Source organism: Apus apus, chromosome 4, assembly GCF_020740795.1.
Source record: "Apus apus isolate bApuApu2 chromosome 4, bApuApu2.pri.cur, whole genome shotgun sequence".
In the NCBI taxonomy this organism is placed as follows: domain Eukaryota; kingdom Metazoa; phylum Chordata; class Aves; order Apodiformes; family Apodidae; genus Apus; species Apus apus.
The window spans coordinates 6,867,392-6,875,588 of record NC_067285.1 but is presented as its reverse complement, the minus strand read 5'-3'; positions in this window follow the sequence as shown (position 1 = coordinate 6,875,588).

The following is an 8,197-nucleotide window of genomic DNA, read 5'->3' as shown; positions in this document are numbered from 1 at the left end:
TGCCCCAACTCTCCACCAAGGCTCCAGCAGAGATGGGCGCTGACAGAAAACTCCCCCGACGGCCACACGCTCCCGCAGCCACCCTCACCTGAAAAAAACAACAACTGCTTTGCGTGTGCCAGGCCTCGCCTCGACTCTGGGAGTTGCATCCCAGATTTGTATCCCGTAAGAACAGGCATTAGGGTTGCCAGTTTGAAATATGACAAAACCCAGCCGCCTCAGACAAATGGCTGCTGCCCACGCTCGGCTTCGGCCGCACATGTGCGGCGCTCCGGGTAACAACTGCCAAGCCTACAGTAAAAGAGGCCAGGCAGGAAGCCAGCCACATGGCAACTCTAAATGATATTAATAAGGCTTTATAAAAAGTTAAAAGCACAACGTAACTTTTCAAAGTGTTTCGTAGGGATTCCTACATATGCATAGGTGTTTCATGTCCATGAGATAGAGGCTTGGGGTAAATTTAATGCAGTATAGTTTTCTGCCTAAGAAGTTTTCATTTATATATATATATATATTATTTATTTTTTTTTCCTCCTGAAAGCTGTTGATATAAACTGGGACTCATTAAAAACACCTTGAGCTTTGTTTTTCAAAATCCTAAATTTGTCATCCCCTGGATCATTAGAAAGTGACGTAACATCAGTAAATGTTACAAAGCAGCCCTATCATACCAGGAACAGAATATTCTTGCTGCAGTCAATGGCAGTAAAAGGGTGCTTAGCACCTTTCAGGAGATGCTGAGCGTCTCTCCCAGGCCTAAATCCAGAGATAGCATTCCCAAAGGACAGATACAAGGATATTAAAAAAGACTTTGATCAAAGAAATATTGCTTCTTTCCTCCTTTCACTAAGCAGATGTGCAACGTGTCTTGGGAAAGAAATAGAAAAATTCCTGAGTGATTTATTTGATGAACCTAGTTTTAACCCAGGTTATTGCATGCCTGATACGGTGATGCTGGTTATTAGTTTCCAGTTGAAAATGACCAGATAGAGAACATATTCACTTCATCAATATAATACATTTATTGGTTGTCAAGAGAGTCACATCACACAGATATGTAAATCTGTCACTTTGTCTTAAAAGTGTATTTCTCTATTACAATGTTGCTTGATGTATGTTATAAGGCAGTAAGGCCTTTTAAATATTAAAAAAAAACCCACAACACAAGACAAGGGGGAAGATTTGTCTATTCAATCACAGGATTTAAGACATTAAAAGCAGATGCATCATTTATAAAAGTAGGATTTTATCAAATGCCATTGTAAATGAAAGAATCATATCTACCATATGTAGATATGTGCATGAAAGAAACCTTCTTTCCCAGGAAAATTAACAGACTCTTTTGCTAGCATTAAGATGGATTAGTCCACGAAGCTGGTTACTAGTTGACCACAAATCTCGATTTGCAAAGACAAAACTAGAATAGCAGAGAGTCTTTGTTTATGTTATGTTAAAAAGAAACATTTTTCATTCTGTTTCTATGTCCACTGAAGTAACCCTAGCTTTGAAAAAATGCATTCAGCATTGGGACTGAAGGGACTCAAAAAAAGTATAGTTGTAATTTAACTCTGTCCTTTACCATGAAAAACCTGGATGAGTGGAGATTTAGGTTAGATATTAGGAAGAAATTTTTCACTGTGAGGGTGGTGAGAGACTGGCCCAGGTTGCCCAGGGAATCTGTGGCTGGCCCATCCCTGGAAGTGTTCAAGGCCAGGTTGGATGGGGCTTGGAGCAACCTGGTCTAGAGGGATGTGTCTCTGCCCATGCATGGGGCAGATGATCTTTAAGGTCCCTTCCAACCCAAACCAGTCTTTGATTCTATGAGTCTATGACAAAAAAGATTTGACAATTTGTTCATGGTAGGAGAAGTTGCTGTACAGTAAGTGATAATTCATGGCTAATGCTTCTTAAATACTCCTAAGAAAATCATTAGACTATGAGATTGCTATGAAAGTGCATAGTACATCATTACGAGCTTTCCAGGAGAAATTTCTGGCATGAATTTGGGATAGTGACATTATTCAGATGTGTTGAAGTCACTCATGAACCTAAATGTAGTGGTGCTGAGACTGCTATGAGGCACAGCAGTGTTGCATGGTGCATGTGCTACATTAATTGCAGAGAACATTACTGGCTTCCTTCTAGGATTTTAAAAATCCCACGTTGTTGAGACTGTTCGTGTGTCTGTTTTCCTGTTCTCCTGCTTCAGTTGCTAGGTCAGAAGTTTCTAGGCTCAGAACCTATTAAAATAGTCAAAATGAGTTATTCAAGACCTTAAAATCAGAGGTGGGAGAATGGAAGTGTTTCGCTGTTGCTTTAAAAAATTGTTAACACCAGTTTCTACACGGCCATAAAAATAATTACTGATAAATCTACTTTCTCACACAGTTGAACTGCTTCATTCCAGCCAAAACTACCTAAGGGTCTTGATGTTTTATTGTAGCGTGCACCCATGTGAGCAGGTTTTTCCTGGACCTCTCCACCCTGTAGAGACTTCTAGGGATTGTAGAGTTTATCTGCAGAATCCTGGGCTTAGCAGCAGTCACACAATCTCTTCCCCTTCCCAGAAGAGGGAATACACTTCTGGAATGAATTTGGATTTTGCAGTAAAGCCACTGGTGGTCCAGGATTGTGCACTTCCCTCCTGGGCTGCCTCAAGGGAGACAGGACTCTCCTGGGATGAGGGAGTTTGCAGGTGCCCAGTGGTCAGCAGAGATGTAGATGTGACTCAGAATAACAGGTCCTGCCCCTGCCTGCCAGCATCTTATCCCCAATTGCACCTGTTCTCCTTTTCCACCTCACCCAACACCACCCCGGTGTATTATCTCCTGCCTGGCTCCTGCCTTGGTCCTCTGTCCTTTTCCTCCTCCTTCTGCCCCCCAAGTGCCCTGGTTTTCCCCTGGCTCCTACCCATGCATACACACGTCTGCCTGCATCCACCGAACATAGTAGTAGTAGTAGCTTTTATTACTCTCAGTTCTTTATTAATGCCACATGTGCTGTTGTAAGGTTAAGTTATTAAGTGATATCCAATAATTGTCTCTGCTCTAAAGTGGACGTTTCATTTAACTATACTCATGTGGATCTGTTTCAGTACCATTTATCATGACCACATTTTAAGAAACATTTCAATAGGCCATTTCTCTCTTTGCTTTCTTTAACGTAACTAGACCTAAAAGGTCTCGGTCAAAAATTAAATGCAATTACCTTTGGAACAGCATAAGGGAATCTGGGGTTTACATGTGCTTTGGAAGTTAAAATACATGTTTTACCTGGCTATCATCTCAGCTGTAGAGTTAATTTTACTGTATTTCTGCACTTGCTGGAAATGCTTACATGAAGACATACAATGACCTGTTTAGTTTGCAGGAGAAAATTATGTCATTTGCAAGCAAGCTTTCAGCTGTGATATTTTATAATTGTTTAGATGAAAACCTGATAATCCTCTACTCCTTCACATAAACTGCAATCCATCTTTAAAACTGTGATAATTCATAAAACCTGCAGCTTAATAAACTAACAAACCCCAGGCCTATGTTATTTTAAGGGAAGTCAATCTTTGATCAGTCAAGCTGAAATGGGTCTGATAAGTGGAGGCCTTACTCACAGGGAGCAGCACTCCAGTTTGTTATTGCTATTTGCTCATCATCCTCAAGTGCAAAATAAGCAGAAGTCTTTCCGAGCTTCTTATCTCTTTTCACTTTCTTCTCTAGATCTCTGTCTCTTTAATCCAGCATGTCTGCTGCTGGTTAACAAGGAAATCCTGTGTCAATTATCGCCAACAACTTCCTGCTGTGAAGCGGTGGGGAATCAAAGCTTTTGAGAGCCTTTTTCACACCAGAGAGTAGTGCAGGGCCTAATTAAATGGCCCTCATATCCTGCAGCCTACTGGTGGCCAAATGATAGAGAGCTAATGAATGATAACCTAATTTTTTTTTTTTCCAAGAATTGTTCTGGTTCTTCCAGTCAGTTGGGCTTATTGAGTTGCAGCTCATTGTTTGTGCTTAGGACTGAGGAGAGTGTCAAAAGGTAAAACATGGGAAAGATACCGATCTGCTTGGTTTATTGTGCCCAGACCTTCTGATATATAAATATATATATATTGCGTATTGGGAAGGATATTTGTTAAAAATTGCTTTGCTGAAATGTGTTGCCCTCTTTCCTCGATATGAATTGCTTTGGTGACTCTTACACACATGTGGGCTGCAAAATTGTCCTATAAATCCCCCTCATAAATGCTATCGCTACAATATTATTTTTACAGAATCACAGAATGAGGTATCTGCCATCGCTCGTGCACAGCTGCCCCAGCTCCCCCTCCTCTTTTTCCTTCTCCTTATATATATATATATATATTTTTTTTTTTCCCTTCTAAAAGTCATTCCACCAAGAAGCTGATCTATCTTCTGCCAGAACAAAAGTGTAGCTCTCATACGGCTGCTGCTTGAGATTAACTAACCTTATGCTAAAGTTACCCAGAAATTCAAATCCGTGCATCTTGGCTGCTTTTAAGTTTAGATGAGCACCAAGAATCACTCTGCTCGTGCAGTGATGCTGCTCTGCGAGCTCTTGGTCAGCACAGCCCTGTGCTGAGCACATCTTGCATTGCTGCAGTGCCCCAGCAAGGTCACTAGCAAAACAAAAAAACCAACAACTTGGGAAGAAATAAAATACCTAAGCAGATAGCAAGATACTTTTACCCCAACTGTTAATTTCTGAGGGTCCTACCATTGTGCATGTGTGTAAGGTGACAGACTTAGAGGTACCACGGGAGCCCTAACTCTGAATTTCCTGACTTTTATGGTTTTACATTACAACTTTAATGTTCCATTAGCATAGTTTTTTGTAGTTAATTTCCTTGGGGAGCTTGGGAGAGTTGTTGTGGGCTTGTTGGGTTTTTTTTCAAGTAGAAGCAAGGAGTAGGAGAGAGGTGGTCAAATCTGTTCAGCTGCTTTGAGATGTTCAAAAGGATTTAATAAGTTTTTTTTTTTTTGTTTCTTTTTTTTGTTTTTTTCTGCTGAGTAGCAGATCCAAAATGCCAGCCTTAAGTATGCACACCTGCTTTCAAATCCTGAAAAACCCAGAGTCCATCCTGTCTCATTCCATACCCAGAGCTCTGGGTGAGGCTAGATGACATGAGATCCTGTGTTTGGATTCTTCTTAAGTTGTTTGGTTTTTGTTTTATTTTTTGTTGTTATTTTTTGCTTGTTGAGTGTTTGTTGTCATTTTGGGTTTGGTTTTTGTTTGGGTTTTTTTTTAAAGGCACAGGCAACCTTCACAGGCTTCTGATAACAAAGCTTCTGAGTTTGAAAAGCCTCACCTTAGCTAAGCTTTCCTCCTTCACCACATTTAAATTTATTTACAGTACCAAGCCTGTAAAGTTCTTGATGCTTCTCTCACATCCGGACAGCACTTGCACCGAGGGACCTGCAGTCTAAGATGAAGACAGAAATTATGGGGAAGAGAAACACCATGCCAGTTTGAAAGACAATTTGGTGTGCTTTAGGGTGAATGGCAGAAGCTGTTGCTCATCTGAGCCAAGGAAAGTGTTCGGTGAGATACTGAGATGTGCAAGAGCAAGATATCAATTCTGTATAACTTCATTTGCCCATGGTCATCTGAAACCAATCAAGGACCCAGTCTACATTTCATCTCTCAGCCTTTCAGAGTGGAAGGAAGAATCCAACAGCTGTAGTGCAGAGATGCTCAGCCAGTACCAGGCAGGAGGAAAAGAAGCAGGAGAGAAGACTTCTCAAAGGTGGGTTGCATGCTTTTGGAGTTGGTATTTGTTGGCTGCTGCAGCTCTCATGCTTGGGCTTTGACCGTGCTCTCTTGGGTCAGGTGACTATGAGCACACTATGTGTTTAAAGAGAGTCCTTTCCTTCGGACTATGATCTTTATGAGTCAAGTCCTTGAGTCTTTTTTTAATAACAAATTTGGGAATCTTTTTATTATGTTTTTCTATGATTGAGGCTTTTAATGTCCAAAATTCTAGCTCAGCTGGTAGCAGAGAAAGTTAAACTTCAATAAAACTGGGAAGTTTCCCTTAATCACATGACTCCAGGGGCTGTGGCTTCAAGAAAAACACCTGTGAAGCACTAGGATTAAAGTTGTCAAGAACCAAGCAACAGTTTCTTCCCTTAGATAATGACTGATAAAGTTGCTCTGAGAACATGGATCAGGCAACCTTTTCTTCCTTCTTTCCTCCTTTCCCTGGTAGCCCCCTGAGCCCTGGCTGCCATTCCTGAACCACACAGCATTGGCTGTAGATTGTGTTTGCCCTGGTATAAATGATTCACTTGCATCCCTTCTCTGTCTCCAGCAGCCAGCAGAATTCCTGCCATCAGTTAAAAAATGCTCTAGGATTTAAGTAGCAGAAGAGGCAAGTTTTAAGGCCCCGAGTCAGCGAAGCATCTTAACAAATGTGTGCTAAACCACTAAGTGTCCCCTTCCTGGCCCTCACTTTTATGTTTAAAATTACAAATGGGCTTACAAGTCTTGCTGAGATGAGGAGGAGTTCAGCCAATATCTCACCGCTCAGGTTTTACCTCTGTTCTTCTTGACATTTGTTGACAAAATGAGCATTTGTTACCTCAGGGAGTGCAAATTTTATTTGCTAGTTTTGGAGCTAATTAAATAGTTTTCCTAGTTCAGTTAAGGATATTGCCTGTATCATTACACTAACGTGACTTCTCACTATGCAGGTGATGCAATTAATTCTTATGCACATTCCTGTATTTTTACATGATTCTTTTTTTTTCCCCTTTAAATAGTATTAAAAACTCCGGAACCACTAGTTACTGTTCCTATCAGCTCTGAAAACATTGTTTTTGTGGATTTTTAGCCCCAACCAACCCCCCCAAAGTCTTAAAATACATATTTCCCTTAGCTATTAATAGTGCTAGTGGATACTTGCTAACAGCTGACATACAGCAACGAGGCTAAAAGGAAATAGATTTTAAACAGTCATTCTTCACTTCCTCCCAAAGTGCCAGAACTGTTTTAGGGTTTAAAAACCATGGGCTATCTTTTACTTCCATCTCCAACAGTATAAATTTAATACTCTGCATAAACTGGAATTTGATCCATACTTTTTAAACTTCCAAATATATTTCTTAATAACGAAATAAATAGCTACACTTTCAAATCCCATGGGGAGCTTTACCTGACAATTTAACAGGCTGAACAGCTTCAAGGATTTGATAATAATTCACTACAAGGATATTTCAGCTAGTTGTATTTGTTTTTCCTTCCCAGGCCTAACCTATTTCTTTTATTAAAAATTATAAAGACTTGATCCTCCTTCTATTTTAAGCATCACTGCACCAGATCTGATACAAATTTATTAATTTTTACTTTTTTTGGTTTTTTGATCCCAGTCTGCTTCTCAGATGGAAACAGAAAGTATTTGCTTCTATTCACACCATACACCAAACTATGAATATTATTTCAGTTATGATTTCCTATGTGTCTGTAGTAAAGAAAGAGTGGAAATAAAGGACAAACCCAATAAAGATTCAAAACCAAAAGCATATGTATGGGAGAGTAATACACAAAACAAAACAGGGGCTGTTAAACAGATGACTCCACTGAAATGTAAAATATTCCACAAGTTTTGGCAACTTTGAAATGCTACACTTTCTACATTTCATCTATTAATCCTTCTAAGGCACATTTTCAGATAGCCAAAAGACAAAGTATTCCCTAACAGCTTTACTGGTTGTGTGCACAGAACTCCAGCCATAACTATATTGATAAATTTGATGAAAAAAACCAAGGAATTAAAATTAAAAATTAAAAATTATCAGCTACCAACAGGCATCAGGAAAAAAAATTAGAGATTCTTAGGCAAATGTCAAAAAGGCAGATTATGCAAGCCAGGAAACAGCCTGGCTGAGTGTCTAGAAAAAGTTAGGAATTTAAAAAGGGACCACTTTGATGCAAAGTTTTCAGACAAAAATTAATTGCTTTGCCATTGAAATGAGCCAAATAATGGAAGGTTGTGTTTTGTTATGTTTTTTTTAAAAAAAGAAGGAAATGCCCACAATAGTTATATCCCTGTAGATTACAAGCAGACAAAGCTTCCAACACCAAATAAAACACTGTTCCCACTTAGGGTCCACATTATCACCTTCTTTTGGGGTGGTTCAATAATTGACATAAGCAGTTATTCCAATTAAAAAAAAAAAAAAAAAAA